General features: G+C 42.1%; 2 long non-coding RNA genes across 6 annotated transcripts in view; both read right to left on the minus strand.

The window, feature by feature from the left end:
* LOC111559754 overlaps positions 1–19,307 on the minus strand; it is a 496,575-nt gene that overhangs the window by 202,912 nt on the left and 274,356 nt on the right. The window lies entirely within an intron of this gene.
* LOC123384266 overlaps positions 793–19,307 on the minus strand; it is a 36,682-nt gene continuing 18,167 nt past the window's right edge. Inside the window, exon 3 of the long non-coding RNA XR_006595071.1 lies at positions 793–1,116. This is a non-coding gene — a long non-coding RNA (uncharacterized LOC123384266). The remainder of the gene's footprint in view (positions 1,117–19,307) is intronic.

The following is a 19,307-nucleotide window of genomic DNA, read 5'->3' on the forward strand; positions in this document are numbered from 1 at the left end:
GGGCAGAGATGGATGTTCGCACACCTGTGTTAGGCAAATTCTGCCCTCCTCAAGGAATAAAGAAAGGTTGTCAGATCAAAAAAAGAGAGTCATCTTCCTTCTGGACTCTCCTTACCTTCCCCAACACGGAATCTGAATCTTACGTCAGGTAAATGGGAAAGAGAATTCTCATTCTATAGAATGGGTTTAAGAAAATGTGGGGAGAGAAATCCATATAAATAGTCATGGGCAATCTACTGGGTTTGGAGGAATCACTATGAATATCGTAGGCAATACGCTGGGTTTTGAATGCAGGTAGAATGGAAGAAACTTAAAACGTGGATCTTACTACTAGTTTCATAACCATTAACAATTATTCAGACTGATGCATATCTCTACAAAGTCAACCGAAAAAGCATTTTACATATCGAATGGTTACAACATCCTAAATTATTTACACATCCTGTCTTACATAGTCCTGCCAATAATCCAACGTGGAAGGAATGACGAGTTGCATTTTGTGGGTAGGGAAACTGAGACCCGTTCTCTCTGGCTTTATACCCGCAATACGTTTATGCGCTTACATTTATGCGATATAATCTCATTTTGCATACACACGAAGGTGCCTACACATATATGCCTGTATTCACGCTCCCAGATCCTCATGTAGGTTTGCAGATCGCACCCTGGGAGGTCCCAGATAAGGCAGAAAGGCTGGGACTGAATAGTTGAACACTGTGATAATCCTCAGGGTGGCTGCCAACAAGCCTTGATTTAAAAATAAACAAAGCAAAACAAAACACGCAAATACGGTAATGGCAGAATTCTGCATTTATCCCCCCGTCTCCTTCAGAAATTTGGAATCTCGAAACAGAGCCGGGTTTGGCGCTTGGGTGTGTACGATCCTCATCAAAATGCTTAACACAATTCTGTATCAAAAGCAGTCTGCGACAGGATGCATTACATTGAGCTGCACCCGTTCAGGACACTCATCTGAAGCAGTTATTGGAGGCAGAGATAAAAATGAACTTTTCCGGATCAACTTGTGCTAACTCTTACATTCACTTTTAATGAACAGGTCGTACGTGGTTCTAAGGGTGTCTGCATTTTTCTTTAGACCTCATTTCTTCCCTTTGGCTGTAATGAGAAGGGAAGAGAGAAGCAGAGATCAGCTCCGAGTCCTGCAATAGTTCATAAATATCTCTTTAAATATGAAACTGTCTAAACCCTCGGTGGCCATTACTTATTTATCAAGCTTCCGATCCAAACTTCTCTCCATATCATGACCACTGTCTGAACTCACATAATGGTCTTTCAATATGTCAAACACTGAACCATGCTCCTCCGGTCTCCCCACCCTCTCTCGCCCCTTAGCCATCACCTTTCGGTTCGCCCACCTTCTATGTCATATTATGAGCTGGTGCCGTGTTCCATTGCCATTAATTCTGCTCTCATCTGCCCTGGAATCACGGATGGACACAGCAAACCGTCTGTGGAACACGCACACATTCTCAGACTGACAGGCTTTTATCCAAATAGAACCACAAGTATATGATCTGGCATCCGTGAATCAAATAATTGTTTAAAATAATTTTTTTGAAACACGGAAACTTGCGAGGAAGAACATTCTGAAATCATGACAAACACTCTCACCCCAAAATGATAATTTTAAATATTTCGGCGTGTTTCTTGATGGTCTTCGTCTATGCAGCCTTTTGCACAGTTTAGATGATACAATAGGTAATATTTGAATACCCCCTCTTAGCGGTAAAATAGAAGATTTCCACATACGAGTAAAAACGTTTCCTACTCTTCGTGAAAGAAAGGGCACAATGAAGATGTACTTATTAGAATACAAACAAAATAACAGAATTGGGTGGAATTCTCCTCCCAAAGCTTCATCTTGTGTACTCCAGCTTAATCACAGGTCAGATAACATTCTTCCTACTCTCAGATACAAATATCTGGTATGTTCTGGATTGCCTGTATAGCTGAGGATTGTCCTGATTATTCATTCACATGTAGTATCTCCGATTAACAATCTCTATCGATATTCTGCCTAACTATAAATTCCATGAGGAAAGGGACCACATTTTTCTTACTTCCCCAGAATATTCTGTGCCTAGCGTGGTGCCAGGAATACGGTAGAAGTTTAGGAAGTGTATGTTGAATGAATAGATGATTTGTGTCCTTTTCCTGTCAACTCCTCAGGTGAGAATTGGATGCCAATTAAGGGGCATTTGTGCCAAACTGGGAGAACAGGAGAACAAGGATGTTCCATTTTGTAGTCAACATAGCAAGAGAAAAAAGGAGCTCCTATCTAATGCAGTACTGTTGTTTTTTGATTATTCTGTCTGTTTAGAGAAATAAATACCAATCCTTTTGTGAATGGCAATATATTTAATCCCTGAAAGATTGGCTCTACTCACGGAGCCCTTATAAACATGGAAAGCTTTCTCGGTTGTCTTTTGGACAATTCTAAGACATCTTCACGTTGGGCCAATGGTAATTACTATCATCCCAATCATACACCTTTATTCCACAAAGAAGACAGGAAGAAGCCTTATAAAAACAGAAAGCAGAATTAGGTGACATCATGAAATGCTAGCCACTCCATTGAACTCTGTGAGGCGCTTAATAAATCTTCGTGCACGACAAAGATTTTATGCACAGGACTCCAGATGTGGAAAGAAACGTGGGTCTTTCCAAGACATGTTTACCAATGGTGCTTTATTTTCCCCTCTAAAAACAGGGATAAGACTAGTACCTACTCATAGAGTTACTGTGGTGGCAGGTAAATGAACTAATATCTTAAAGCACTAAGAACACTGCCTGGTACAGAGTAAGTGCCCCAAAATATCAAGCTCCTCACAGACAGTGTCCTCCTTTGTACACATATTTTATCTCTCACTATAAAAGTGAAAATATTTTTATTATAGAAATTTTGGAAAAAACAGAGAAGAGCAAAAAAAAATCACATTTAACCCTTCACTAAGGGATAACCACTGCTAAGCCCTTTTTATTTCTATACACGTAAAATGAAATCCATTGCTTCGAAAGATGGAGCCTGATCTCCTTAGCTGGAATGAGGGCCAGAGAGAAATTCGTAGAGATTCGTTTCCAGTGAGCACAAAGTGGAGGAAGTGATGATGGGTGACCTCGGAAGCCGGCTGAGTCGTAAAAGGCATGGCTCCCACAGCATTGGCTCGTTTGGATTGTCACCCTGGGGGAAATAGGTCCCCGAATGGTGGGGACGCTCAGGCAGCTTATGGAGAGGCCCATGGAGGAGGAGCTGAGGTCTCCGACGAGCAACCAGAACCAACCTGCCAGCCGTGGGAGTGACCCTCCTTCCACGACTGACCCCCACCTACTCCCTGACTGTAAGTTCACGAGAGGCTCTGGGCTGAAACCTCTCAGCTGAGCTGTCTACAAGCTCCTGACCCACAAGACCATGGGGTAATCATAAATGTTTATTTTTTTAAGCCACTACATTTTGGAGCAACTTATAACACAGCATTAGATCGCTTACGCAATGACTATATATGGCCATGTGTAATGTCTAGAATTTCTGTTAGTTCTTTTCTTTCCAACCAGCTTCCTTCTTCTTTCATAACCTCTCATTATAAATTATATATGTGGCTTTATCATTTTGGACATTTTAACGTATTATTTAAAAATCACTTAGATTGTTCTATGATCTGTAGTTATCGGGAACAAATTCTGTCACTTTTTGTGTGTTGACCTCATGGTGGTTCACATCTTTGTGTTCTTTGGAATTTCTGACTCTGAACCCACTTGGAAGTGAGTGCACAAGGCTCTTTAGTTCCTGGATGTCTCCCTGTGAGTGGATCTCCATGGGGCTCTGTTGGGACCTAACAGCTTCGATCAATTCAGATGTTAATTTCTAGTTTCTGTGTCACGTATTCAACAGACTGTGTGACCAGGGACTCCATATCCATGCACAATGCAGCCTTGGGATTCAGATTTCTCACGGATGACTCAATCTACCTATGACACTGGGTAAATAAAAAGTTTCCTTAAAGTGACCTTGGAAGGTAGGGTAGTTTCTTAAGTTGACTTGTCACTGATGGGTGGCTTCCAACTTAATGCAAGAGGCTCATTTCAGTCTCCTGCCCACCACAAGATCATGAAGCCTCGCTTTCCATTCCCACACGGACATGCAAATCCAAGCATCAGCGTCTTTCCTAGAACGTCCTTGAGGTCACTGCCCCTCCAGACACACAAACACATAACAATTCTATTCTGTGTTCTCTGAACACCACCTCAGTGGTTCTTCTTAGTGAGCCCACCTTAGCTTCTCCTATCAGAGCACCACAGCGATAGCCTCTTCCCCTTTAAAGTCCTGCATTTCGGGGCGCCTGGGTGGTGCAGTCGGTTAAGCATCCGACTTCAGCCAGGTCACGATCTCGTGGTCCGTGAGTTCGAGCCCCGCGTCAGGCTCTGGGCTGATGGCTCGGAGCCTGGAGCCTGTTTCCGATTCTGTGTCTCCCTCTCTCTCTGACCCTCCCCCGTTCATGCTCTGTCTCTCTCTGTCCCAAAAATAAATAAACGTTGAAAAAAAATTAAAAAAAAAAAGTCCTGCATTTCAAAATATGACACGCACTGACACAACTTTATCTAATTCTATTGACTCAATCCATTGTATTTAAGCCAAATATAAAGCATTCCCAAACATACGTGCTCACTCTCTGAGGTCTATTCCCCCCCCCAACACTATTTAACTTTCTTCTTTGTCACTTTGCGATGATCGCTACCTAGAATATGGTATATTTTGTTAACATATTAATAACCAAACATTGTGTCGTACACTCTTTACTATTGACCTGGATGCCCTGGTGGATAAGATGACAATGCCATGTGTCATGAATTGTGGTTTACCGTCCAACGTAGATTTTAATAATCTACTTCTGGTCCAAGGTGTTTGTGGCAACACCGGGTCGCCTTTCTTTCTTCTTTGGATAAAATGATACTTAGCCTACTCCCAGACATCTCCCGACATGCCAGCTTCCTCCCTGAAGCGCTGCCCCCACAGATGTGCTGTGGGTCTACACTGCAGGCAGGAGCACACAATGCGCACGGTGTTCCATTTTCATTGAGAACAGCTGCTCATTTGCTGTGGCGAGGAGAGGCCTCAGGGTTAGAAGGGACCAAACTGCTCAGCCTTTAATGTTTTTGCAAAATTATCTTGTTGACAAGTGCAGCATTATAAATTTGAATCCATTAGCTAAGAGGAGCCATAAATATTTGAATAATGGCCTTCTCAGAGTTTTACCAGTCTATCAAACTTGTCACATGTCCGCTTTTTACATTTTTCCTACTGCCGAAAAGAAAAGGGCTGAACCGCATCTTCTAGATGGGTTTCTAGACGTGGGCATTTTATCCCTGCTTTCAAAATAGAAACGCTTTGCCAAGCAGAAGCTGATTAACAAAACCACGCTAGTATCTAGTGGTGGAGGCAGAGGGCATACCGTCTACGAAAAGTTGCTCTTTCTTGCTGTGCGGTGCTGTCTGGCCCACCAGGGCTCTGTTTCCTCCCCTGCCATCCAGGAATGGCTAGATGACATGCTCTAGCCAAGGAAATGTGAGCAGATGTGACGTGAGTCACATCCAGAGAGGGGTTTTTTGTGGCCCATATGTCTTCTGTGTTGTCTTTTTTTTTTTTTTTCTCGCTAGAAACTGAGGCCCCGGAGGCAGTGAATGATAGAGCCGTAAGCCAGAAGGAACCTGGATCCCAAACTACTTCCTGGAATACAGTAATCCGCATGCTGACCAGGAATGCTAACATTAGTCTGCTGCAAGCATAAAAATCCACTGCTGGGGGCGCCTGGGTGACTCAGCGGGTTAAGCATCCGACTTCGGCTCAGGTCATGATCCTGCACTTCCTGAGTTCAAGCCCCGCATCGGGCTCTGTGCTGACAGCTCGGAGCCTGGAGCCTACTTAGGATTCTGTGTCTCCTTCTCTCTCTCTGTCCCTCCCCGGCTCGCACTCTGTCTCTTAAAAATAAATCAACATTAAAAAAAATTGTAATGCGCTTCTGCCCTAAGCCACAGAAATTCTGAAGTTGGTTTTAACAGCTAGTGATATCCCAACTAATAAAGTGATCTACTAGAAGTTAAAATAGCAAAACTACTGATTTTTTGTGTGTGCTTCGGAGTTCTAGATTTCTTTGCTGTTGTTGTGTTCAAAAGAGATCTCCTAAATTGTGAAGTAGTGACCCCCGCACATGTTTCCAAAAGGTGGAACCCAGCTTGGCTCTGTGTTGTTTGTAGTCGATCATGAGTCTACCAAGACTACCTGTGTGAACATCATGGCACCTGGCAAAGGCACCAAGCGGATAGGTATTTAATACGTCGTTCTACCACCAGCTTGTTTGATTTCTAGACAATTCAGCACAACTCTCAATCAATAGCTCCCAATAACAGCCCTTTAAGGAGTTGAACCTTACACTGTCACACTGGTGGGGTTTATGGCAGGTCATTATGTGCATTTCATGGACATTTCTAGGCGTTCTTAAGTCTACCGCTAGATTAAACAGCTCACAACAGAACTCCACCCCAAACCCCTCCCAGCCATCACCACTTTAGATAATAACACTTTATTGCTACCCTCTTTACCCGTTTTAAAGTCTAACATTCACTGAGCTTTTACAATGTGCCAAGCACCGTGTTACATGTTCTATAAACATTATTCCTGCTAATCCTTCTAACAACCCTGTAGGATTTATATAATTATCTCCAGGACGCTGAGACTTAGAGAGGTTAACTAACTTGCCAAAAATGACACAGCTGGTAAGTGGCGGAACGTGGATTTCAACCCAGATCTGCCTTGTTCCAAATCCCTGTGTTGTGGGAATCTCATAGAGAACATTATGAACATCCATATACAAAATTGATTTTATGACCCAGGGTTTCTCAACCTTCGCTTGTTGAACTCTGGGGCCAGATAATTCTTTGTCATAGGGGGCCAGCTTGTGCATTAAAGGATGGTTGACAGCATTCCTGGCCTCTGTCCACTAGAAGCCAGTAGCATCCTTTTCGTGTGACAACCACACATTGCCAAATGTCCCTGGGAAACAGTATCCCTCACACTTGAGACCCAGCAGCATAAGCTAGTGTTAGAAATAAATTTTTATCCCCAAAGACAGTGATCCAGTCCCTCTTTTCTGATAAAGAAAATTATGTAAGTGATCATGCCTCCGTCTATGCTGTGGCTTCCAAGAAGTTCAAAGTCAAATTTAAGTTTCAACCATAGCAAATAGGTATTCCCCAAGTCCTGAGCAATCTCCATTCCATTTTCTGATTCTTGGCTTACTCTGTCCTTTCCCCTGTCTTCTTTATTTCTCAACTTCTTTTTCTTCCCCCATCTAGGATGTCTTTCTCCATTTCAAGTTATTGGAAATACTTCACAGAAGATCCAAGGTATAAATTTAAAAAAATGTTACACTGATTTTGAAATCAACTTGCTTAACTATTTGATCCAAACTGAATCTTTCTCGGAATGATAAATATTCTTTTCTTTTTAAATCTTTTCAAGAATTCTCTCTGATATTAAAAAGTCAAAGTTGGAGTAGGAGATTGAACTTTACTGAAACTTTCTAGGCCCCAGAATCATATTTTAAAACGGGTTCAGTCATTATAAAATCATAAAAAGAACAATAGAAGAGCTTTGGAAATATTTTTTTTTCAAGTTTTCCCATTGCAAATGCTGAAAATCATTATTCCGTTAAAGCATTTTTATTACTAAGTTAATAAAGAGAAGATATAATAAAATAGATACATTTCTAAGATGCTTTCTGAAATTTTGGTATCACTCATGCTCTAAATTGATGCACAAAGACAGGCTTAGCTAGTTGAGAGGCTCTGCTTTTAGAATCCTACCACATGTTTTTCACAAATGAATTTTCCAGTCTGTCAATTACTGGGGAGATAAAAATTGGGTCCAGAACAAAGGGTGACTCAGAGGCTCATTTGGAAATTTGGGATTTCTGGTTCTGCCTTGACAGATTTGGAAGAAGAGGCAAAACATTTCCTGTAAATACCATCGCTGGGATGGATTTTCACTCTCTCATCCCCCCATCAAACAGAAACCTACATTGTGCCTTGAGTTGAGCCCCAGAGAAATTATCAATATTCACACATCTGGCACAAATCTGTTGGAAGGGGGAAAAAAAACCATTATGCCATCTGTATTTCTTTAATCGTTTCATACAGCTCCGGTCTCTTGCAGTAATATTGTCACACAGTCTTGTAAATATAAAGTTATATTACTTCGTGGCTTGTTTGAGGACACTGTTCATCATAAGGGGAGGATGAGGAGATGATGTCACTGCCAGGAAAGAAAAAAAAGAAAGAAAGAAAACTCGCCTTTCCCAATCCCCCACCTTCCCTGCAGTATGGAGGAGCCAAATTTCATCAAATTTGGCACAGTTGTAGGAATTAACATGACTGAAATGTATGCCAGATTTCAAAACAATTTCTAACAGTTTCTGTGAGACCGTGTAAGCAACTGAAAATTGACATGTTGTGTTGTGCCCGAGTCAGCCAACTGCTGTCACTGCATAATTAGATTTTCCTGCATGAGAGGAGAGTTTCCTCTAAAAAATTATGAAATAGGCAGAAGCTAATATAAAGTAGAAGTGGGTCTGTTACTCACAAAAAGGTAGCCTGCCGCCAAAGGATGACTTTGGGCACGCGCGCGCACAGTCAGGAGAGGCCAGTGGTCCTGGCTTCCTGTGCTTCACATGCATGAAATGCTCTTTGCAAAGGAAGTCGATTTACAGCACAGGCCAGATGGAAGTGCGCCCACTTGGCTGCCCAAGGAATGGCTGGAACCCAGAACCCAGAACAGAGTTGAAGCTAATGCATGTGTGGTTACTTCCTTCCGGTACAAAATAATAGATGTGGCAGAGGAAGCCGGGCGTCCCCAGTACTTACTTTACCCTTCTTCAAGAGGGAGAGTAGTTTTTGTTTGACAAGGCCACCCAGGTAAAGACTACATTGCCCAGGATCCCTTGCACCCGAGGGTAATCACATAACTAGGTTTGAGTCAAGGAGACAATAGCAGAATGAAAGTCTCCATGCTCTATGTGGTGCCCATAATAAGAAAGGCGGTTCCCTCTTCCTGCTCCCTTCTTGACGGCAGGGGCATAGGAACGATCATAAGCCATCTTTGACCACAAGGGTGAAATCTATGCCGCATAAAAGAAAGCTACACTTGATGTGCCAGAGCCAATGAGATAAAAAGAGCCACATCCCTGATACCTTTGAATCAGCACAGAGACCCTGCATGGTCTTCTGGAATGTTCCATGAGAGAGAGAGAGGCCGGTTACTGCTTTGATTAAGCCATTGTAATTTTGAATCTGTGCTAGGAGCAGGCTTTTCTGTATCCTAACCAAGACTGCGCACTTGGAAATGACCTTCAGCGTTCAGAGCTAGGCCCTTGCAGGCAGGAAAGGGTTTGCACTCCTGGGCACACGTACCTTTGTGTCTTAATCATCCCCTTCAAAGTAGATACCTTTCCCCAGATGACCTTATCTCTCTGAAAGGCAAAGTGTGACTCAAAATATCATTAATTCATTCATTCACCCGCGATGAGGTGATCACAAGCATTATTTTCATTTTACAAAGGAAGAAACGGTGGCACAGAGAATTGAAAGGGCTTCCTCCAAATCAATCTCAGTGTTTACACATCACGTGCTCAAGTGGAACAAGGTCCTAGCATACAAAAAGCATACACAAGGTTTATTAAATGACTAAATCAATGAGTGCCTCCTTAAATAAAGGAGTAGAACCAAGGCTAGAACTCAGCTATGCTGACATCAAAGCTGGTGATCTTAGGTTCGCTTTGCTCCTCGACTATGTGTTGTATGAGGCTTCTTTGAACTGGATTTATGAGGGAGTTTCGGTGTATTTGTGAAAGTACATTAATTAACTTAAAATTTAAGAATCTCACATCAAGATTTACTTATTTCCTGTGGCCAGTAACACAAACCCTTAACTTGAACTGGCTTAATTATTCGTGGGCCTTACTGGCTTACATAACTGGGAAGCCCACCCCCAGCACTCGTGTAGCTCTGGCTGGATCTGAGGCTGGAGTGGAGTCCTCAAATCATGATTCTTGCCATCCCTCAACACAGCTTTTCTTCAAGCTGGCTTCACTCCCAGGTTCCATATGCTGTCACATCCTATGTCTCATCCTGTTTAATTACAACAGAAAGAGCCCCACACGACTTGGTTTGATTGGTTTGATGGGCCTGTTTATCAACCAACAGCTATGTCTATCACCCGATCAACCAGGGCTCTGATTGGCTGGGGCATGGATCTCCACCTAAATCCCAACCAGGCTGCAGACGCAAAGAGGAGACAAAACATGGTTCTCGAGAGGCCAAAAAGAGTGCTATCCCAAAAGAACAGGAAATGGATATTGGATAAGCAAAAACAAAACTCACTGCAAGTCTTTTACATACTCAAAGCTGTCCCATTATGGGAATCTAAACTTAGGTTTATTATCCCCTCCCAGCATTGGTCTACTGTTATTTCTCCACCGTATCCATTACTGATTTCTAGTCTTATACTCATACTCAGAAGTAGGTATACACAAACAGCACACACACACACACACACACACACACACACACACACACACTCCACTCTTTCTTCTGCCCAGTGCTGTTCCAATTCCCCTAAACATCTTTTGTCTTCTGGAGACAGCAGCATTCTCCTTGGTGATCCTGCACCGTAATGCTACAGTCAACATCACCGGCATCTACATACCAGGTCTGCCAAAAATTGGTTGTATAATCTCAGCTAAGTAACTTATCCTTTGCAAGCCCTGATATCCTCATCTGAAAATGGGATCACGATCATTCCTACCTCACAGAGTTGCTGTAAGGATTAGACAAGGGGTGCATATAACACTCTTAGCATGGAGTCTAAACTCACAATATATGCTGGTTATTAGAGATGGTAGGTCATGGAGCCCCCTCCCTCCCCCTGCTTAGCCCTCCTTCCTCTAGAAAGTCTTATATTTCTGAACAATCTGGCCTAAAGTGACCCTATTTGAACTCCCATCATATTCACAATTTCACAGAACGCTGGTTATTGGTTCTGAGACAAATACCATCTACACTGGTTACGTCTTCTCAACATCTTAACCCCTGTGCCAGAGGCTGCCCCCATTCTCACACTGGGATTTTCACTTCCTACTGAAGACTGACTTTCACAGTGTATCTGGAGTCAGGCAGACCAGGGTTGAAGTCCCAGCTTTACCTTTTACTAGCTGTGAGATCATGGAGAAATTATTTCACTTAAAAGAACCTCAGTTTTCTCTTCTGCAAAATACAGTTGATGTCAAACATACACAAGGCAATATATACACACTACTGTAGAATGATTCTAGACACACAGTGGGTGCTTAAAAACTGTTATTTTATATTACATGTATTCCTAACCTGCTTCAATGCTTCAATAGCCTACCCTAATTGTCCTAAGAAATAGTCATGAAATGAGTCTATTTGATCAAAATTCCTACTTCTCTTATGTATGATAGGATCAATACTCAGACGTATTTTGTAGTCTACATGGGCATATTAGCACAGAAGGCACACTCAGATTCTTAACTAAAAAAAAAAAAATTACAGCAGTCAAGTTCAGAGCAAGGAAAATGCCAGGGAACTACGAAGGATTGAATTCCTGTTATGAACTTAAAATGCACTGGACATTAATTTCATTATTTCATTTGGTCTCCCAAGAATCCTGGAAAACCAACCACCCCAAAAAGGAGTGGCTAAAACAACACTGTGATGTTTTTACAATTTGGTACGTTGCTGTAGTTTCTCTGGTGGTTTTATCTGGCATTCATACAACTGCAATCAACTAGATGGGAAGGTCTATTGTACTGTTCAAAATGGTTCTACTCAAATGTCCAGCAGGTGCTTCTGACTATCAGCTAGAGAATCTTGGTTCACCTCCTTGTGTTTGCTTGTATAAGCCAGATGGCTTTCTTGTAGTATGGTGGTCTCAGGGCAGAACTCCAACAGGGCAAGTCCCAACGGGCTGGTGCTTACCAAGCCTCAGCTTGCCCAACCCATCACAATAAACAGTGATGTTCCACTAACCAGAGAACATCACATGGCCAAGACCAGACTTAATCTGGACAGGGATTTTTATTCTGTCTCTTAATGTGAGGTGTGGCAAATAATCTGAGGCCATTTGGAATCTGTCATAGGGTTCAAACAAAATAGTATGTGGCAACCAAGTGGCAGAGTTGAGAATCAAATTCAGGTCTGAATATCCCTATACTCCTTCTAACATACTGCAATGTCTTGGAATAGGCTGAGAATGATGATTTTCCAGGATAACTGAGATTTATACTTTCCTTACACATATTGCATTCCCTGCCATGTAACAGGCATTATTCCCAACTCTGGGGTGGTACAGATACCCAAAAACCTGCCTTCAAAAAGCTAAGATCATGTGACAACATCAGATTAATGGGATGAGGGGAAATTTTAGATTGATGAGTCAGGATAGGCCTCTCATAGCAGGGCTGGAACAAGAATGGAGACGTGAAAACAGCCATGGAAAGAGTGCTCGGAAGGTGATGTTCTCAAGGCAGAAAGAAGCTTGGTGTTGGAAGGACAGAACTGAAACAAAGTGGCTAGAACAGACAGAGCGAGAGGGGGACAGTTGGGAGGGGTTTCGACAGGGGGAAGGAGAGTAGAGCTTCTGACCTCTCGGAGGCCACCGAAAGGAGTTTGGATTTTATTGAATTGGAACAGGAAGCAGTTGGAGCATCAGGAGCAGAGGGTTGATGCGATCTGGTTTACACCTGATCTAGGCAACACTTGATAAGATGCCACAGTTGTGGCTGCTACACAGTGTGTAGATTGCAGAGCAGCAAGGGGCAAGCAGAGCTCAGTCAGAAGGTTCCATGCGGACGGGGGCAACGAATAGGGAAAGAAGAGGAAGCTCTAGAATATGCTTTGGTATGAGGGTTTATAAGACCTCATGATGAATATCTTACAGGACGGTGGTAAGTAAAGATAAGGAAAATAGAGTTGAAGATGTCGGCAAATGTCATCCACTGGGGCCACGGGCACTGAAGCAAGGGGGAGTCTACTTAATTATGAAACTGAATGTCTTTCTTTCCTCTTGTCCTCAGAAAGCATGAATGGGAGTCCTTTTGATTATTTTCAAGTTCATACGGACATGGTAAGTAAAAAGGACAAAGTGCTTTGGTGATGTGCAAAGGGAGGAAAAGGGGGGTGGAAATGCACACTTTGGTTGCTGAGAACACTTTGCATCCGTTATTCCTAACTATGTTCTCTGACTGGAGCATAGGCATTCACCTGTAAACTGAAAGGTAGTCAGATCTAATGATGAGAAAACAAGAGAGGAACATCACACAAAATTCATTCTACTGTTTATATGGACACTTACTGCGTGATCCATCCAAACACAGCACAATAATCATGGCCACTGTACTACTTCTGAATAAAACGGAGACACGTTAGCCTTCCCCTAATCTACCCCCTGATCCCTATAGCTCCCCAAACCTCGATTCAGCCTTTTCTAATTCACAAAGTCTAAAGTTGTCCTTGGCGCCGATGTGAGTGGAGTGAACATCTATCCTTTTATATATATCTTTTAGCCTCAAAATACCTAAATCAACCCATATCATTTGGGAGGCAATTGCACCTTGTCAAGGCAAAAGGCCTGGATCCCCTTCTTATCTAATAAATTACTTCCTGAGACTTAATTCCCTGTTGCCTGTATATTTTTCCTGCATAAAGCCCCCCAAACGATAAATCATCTTTCTGTCTTGTCCATCATGTCTGGGCTCATTACTTCACACATCCTAATTATCATCAATGCACAAAACTCAAGGAAAAAAGATCTGAACAGTGAAATGATATTTTTTTTCCCTAACATGAGTGCAACTTCCTGTGATTAAAGACTATCATAATATAAATGGGTGCTTTGGATGATTTCTATGTAGCTCTTTCACATCTTGCAGATATTCTTAATAGGTCCGACTACCTAAGGAGGTGGGGGGGGAGCTCTTTTTGCCTTTAAGACTTCGAAGTCTGATTTTTTAAGTGCACAGATAACTTGAATACCTAAATTGAAAAATGAGAAGACTATCCGTAGGGAAAAATGAGCTTATTGCTGCCTCCCTGAAGTTCATCAAATGTTGTCACATATTTCTCTAACATTTTTGACTTGGTTAAGTGCAAATTTAGGTGAACACACTCTTTTTCCCAGGGTTCATGGCAACAGGAATATAATATGTATTTTTCTCATTAATGAGTGCAGCTCTACAGTGTGAGGGATCTCAGGCAAATTGCGCTTTCTTGAGGCAGAGGACTGGACAGAATGACCTTGCATGTCCATTATTTCATGACTTAGTTTTTGCTAACCGGTTAAGCACTCACTTCCCACTCCTTCTTAGGTGTATTTGTGGCATGTAGTAACTTGAAGTCTCCATTCTCAGAATCCAAATCCTCAATCATGGTGCATCTGAATTTCCCCCTAACGATGGGGAAACCCCAAATTAGGAATTAAGCAAGTGGACGAACATTAATAAAGCTCACCTTTAGTTTCACCAATTCAAGTTATGATATCGGAAGATCCAGGAATTATAGTTCACATGATTATTGAAACCTTGCTGTGCATCTAAGTCCAAATCCTTGTTTATTGTGTGATTTGGGGCAGCAACGTCTAATTCGTCAATGATAGACCAGATCCCTTTGCCAATCTCACTTTTTCTTTCATGGTTATCACTGATGCCCTATCATATGGCTTGGGATTATCAGGGAAAAATTCACAGTAACCCTTAGGCCAAACTGTGAAATAGAAAATCTTTCCCTGAATCTTTGTCTCCGGTCGGCTAGGTGGCCTTGAGCATGAACCTTAACCACTCTGGGCCTCAGTTAACTTATCTGGTAAATTATGGAGCTGTAGTAAGGAACACTTGTAGTAAAATGCTTAGGGAAATACTTGGTAAGTATTAAACATTAGTGCTGTTGGGGCTGCTATTATTATCTCTTTGTTTAGCAAACCTTTTTATCCTTCCTGATTTATCCAAACCTTGATTTATCCTTCCTGATCCAGCTGTGTAAGCCCTTGACTCCCATAGGCAAAGGCACTCATTTCTTCTTCCCTACTTCCATCCTTCTCTGAATCCTCAGGTAATTTTGACCATAATTATTTGCTCTCACATCCATCTTCCCCACTGGCCCCTGTCTCCCCCTTCGGTTGGTTTCCTTCCAGTGCAGAAATAGGGTCTTCTGCGCACCCAGCCAAGGTACTAGCAGAAGTCCTTGCACATTTGAAAGAAGGGATGAATTTGCTCTTGGAAAATCTATGGGTTCTAGATATAAATACAAAAATAATAGAGCAGTTTTCTTCGGCTTAACATTTTTCAAGGTTCATTTAGATTAAAACATTCCATTTTACAAGAATGAGAAAATGAATCCCTTCAATGGTCATCAATGACTGCTCTATTAGGAAAAAAAATAGATCCAACTGTACGTCATGTGTCTCCTGATACATGTAATGGATCTTACCTCTAGAATGGTCCTGCACTTTACAAAGAAAGCAAGCCCAGATTACATCAAGCCTCTATCTATCAATCAACTTATGGAAAATGCAGTGGACAGAGGAGAGTGTCGTATGATACTATGTTGGTGAAAATAGTAAAATCCAGACTGTGAGGAATTCTAAGGGGAAAACTCCACAAGATAAATGACCATATGCATGTTAGGGGGGGAAAAAAGAAAAGGAGAAAGCTGCAGATTTAAAGAGAGTTAAGAGACAAGTCAGGAAATTGCGATATGAATTGTTGAATCCAGACTCAAGTAAATTCTACAAGCAAATTGAACACTGACTGGATGCATGATAATATAAAGGAATTATTAATTACTTTAAGTGTAATATGGCTATTTTAAGAGCCCCCTTTGTTTTTATTAATTTATGCTGAAATATTTACAGATGAAATAGAAATGTGCCTGGGATTCTCTCCAAAATAATCAGATGGGTGGAAATTCAGATAAAACAAGACAGAGTAAGAAGTGAAGTTTGTTGAAATCGGGTGATAGATGCGTGGAAATTTATGGTCCCATTCTACTTTGTGTTTACACTTCTTACTCATAAAAATAAACTTAAAGAGTCATAATTCCCTGTATGATAAAAGCAGCTTTCATGTTTCTTCTATTTCACCTACGTTGCAAACTCTGACACTGTTTTTGCTACCCAGGAGACTAGATGCACTTCTTTTCACAGCAGAAGTGTCCACCCGTTATTTATTAGATTGGATTTTCTTGTTTGTGAATCCTCTGGTCATAACATATATTTTCAGCCATGGCTAGATCACCCGAACCACAAAGAGCTATTGTTATAAATTCAGTAGTAAATGTAACACCAATAATTACGCGAACAACAGCTAATAGTGAATGAATGCTTACTCTTTGTCACTCTGGATGTCAATTTACGTGGAGTTATCTCACTGACTTCTTGGAGAACTTTATGAGGTGTGGCACATGTCATAGGACACCATGGTGATGTAATTACCAACACAGAAACTGAAGCTTTGTGGGAGGAAAGCTACCCGAAGCCATAATGGCACGGTAAATGTCAGAGCCAGGCCCACACCAGACCTCCCATACGTCAACACCTAAGTCCTTGACCTCTCTTATCTGACGTCTTTCCTTCTGCGTCTAGTGGGACAGGTGACTTAAAAATAGGAATAAATGATGATCCCTTTTCATGAGAGGCATTATAGACAGCTGATCTCAAGTCAAGTGGCTGCAGAGAAACCGACAGAAGGGAACATTTTCCTAGATGATTTGAGATGAGCACTAGAGAAGGTGGCTAAGTGCAGACAAGGACGAGAATAACGGGTCTAAGATAGGAAAACAAGACATCCAAAAGCCTAGATCAAAGATTCCCAAGCAGTGGTCTAGCCAAGCTTTTTGTGTGGTCTGCACAAGGTTTAAAGTTTTTTGGACTGACTTTCCAACTTTCAAAGATTTCACATGTAAATCTACACTTCTGGGCTTAAAAAAAAAAAAAAAGAAAAGAAAAATCAAGTTTGCTGGGCCCATGTTTCCCCATAGTCATTACAAGTCCTGAAGCAGGGGGGAGAGTTGCTCAAAGTAACGTGTCAGGGAGTAGCATAGAGACAACACTTTAGGGAGAAGATGCTAGAATCAGAAATTATTTTTAGGTCTGGTCAGAAATAATGAGATCCTGGCCAACTTAGAGGTAGAGGGAATCGAAACAAGGCAGGGGGTGGAAATCCACGAAGAGAAGTGGTCACAGGACTTGGAGACAGAATGCCCTAAGAGGCAGAGGTATGTGACTTATACCAAGTCATAACGGGTGCCAGTGTATCCCATCCCCGTGACTGGAACGAATGAGGTCGTAGGAGGGAATTCTGCCACGTCGGGATCATTACATTTTGTGTTAGCATCTGTCAGATGGTGACACGAGAGATCGGCATGGAAACGAAACAATGCAGTATCCGCACTGACATCTTGTAGATCTTAGAAATATGGAAACAGGATTTGAGTAAGAGGCAGGAGATGCAGACATTGGGACATTGTTCAGTCCTGTACTGACTACTTCAAAAGACACAGACCAAGAGAAGGTCTTCCACTGAAGAGTTCTTACAGTGAGGTCAGAGGAAAGAGAAAAATAGCCAGTAGTTAGATGTTCATGACAGCGTACATGTGATGAAGCCCAAACAAAGGAACGATCGTGTGTTCGGGGAAAATCTCTTGGAAGTTGCCCTTCTTCTTGAACCTTATCACAAAGAAAGACTAGATATAGAGCACAAGGATGTGGGATCCATGTAATAAAGTTTGCACGGACTGAACCAACATCTGTTGAGAATATTTGTTGCCCGCTAAGTAAAATACACACACGACGTATCTCTCCATCTGCCTTATTCTTCCTCACGATACTCGGGGATGCTGGATATCACCTTCTGTACCGCCTATGTTGCTTCCTGGCTTGATTCTTGCCTATTTCCCCTGAAAAATACAAGCTCCGTGAAAGCAAGGACTTCATCTCTTGTTTCTCAGGCTCTCCTCCAAGCTTAGGATAGCTCTTGAGACACAGTAGGTTCTCAATAAGTAGCATTTGAGAGTGTCCATTTTCACAGAGCCTGAGTTGGACAGAAAATTGAGCAAGTTTGCAAGATGGTGCAACCAGTGTGAGAAGATCAGGGGGCTCGGCAGAGCACGGAGGTGGAGTCCTGATACGTCAACTGAAAGAAAAAGCTACTGTAAGGTCTCTACCTCACTGTAAGAGAAACAGGAGAGTTACTCTCTTGGCATGTTTATTAGAGATCGTACTCAAAGACACACAATCCAAAGCTAAAACAATGATGAAGTTGTGTCCACTTTTTTTTTTTTACTTCTATCTCCAGCTAACACACGCCTTATACAAAAAAAAAAAATTGGGGCGCCTGGGTGGCTCAGTCGGTGAAGCATCTGACTTCGGCTCAGGTCATGATCTCACGGTTCGTGAGTTCGAGCCCCGCGTCAGGCTCTGTGCTGACAGCTCAGAGCCTGGAGCCCGCGTCCGATTCTGTGTCTCCCTCTCCTTCTGCCCCTCCCCTGCTCACACACTCTCTCGCTCAAAAATAAACAAACATGAAAAAAAAATTTTTTTAAGTTGAAAATTTCCTTTAAAAAAAACTGCCACCCATGATTCTGTCATTCTATTTACTTGTCCCTGATGCCACTTAAATTGGGGTGTGGGGACACAAGCTGGAGATGAGTGTTCATGTCACTGATGAGCTGTACTGAATCATCTCAGCCTTGGTGGAGTTAATTTAAGGCCCAGGATGAAACGTGTGGCATGTGTGTGTGTGTGCGTGTGTGTGTGTTCAGCGGGAGCCCATTCTCACCCTTCTGACGGAGGGCAGTGTCTAGCTACTTTGCCCTCCCCGAGGGCAGGAAAGCCTTTCCTCTCTCACCTCTGCTAGCCAGTCTGGACATCAGGGCAAACACCCAGAACCCATCTTATCAAACTGCTTCCGTCGCGAAGCAGCAAGAAATTGTCAGATTTAGATGGTGATGCTGACTTCTCAATAGGGGAAAAAAAGGACCTAAATTAGACTTCTATAAAAAGAATATTGCATATTTATTTCCACAATAACACCCAGGAAAAACGTTAGTCAAGAAGCAAGCAATTGGGTGAATAAATAAGCTTGTCTTTGTTCTCATCAATTAAGTTATTACATCAGTTGGAAAACCAGTGAATTATAATACAGATGTTTAATGAAACACTGCTGAGC

The sequence above is a fragment of the Felis catus genome, chromosome A3 (genome assembly GCF_018350175.1).
Source record: "Felis catus isolate Fca126 chromosome A3, F.catus_Fca126_mat1.0, whole genome shotgun sequence".
NCBI classification, from domain to species: domain Eukaryota; kingdom Metazoa; phylum Chordata; class Mammalia; order Carnivora; family Felidae; genus Felis; species Felis catus.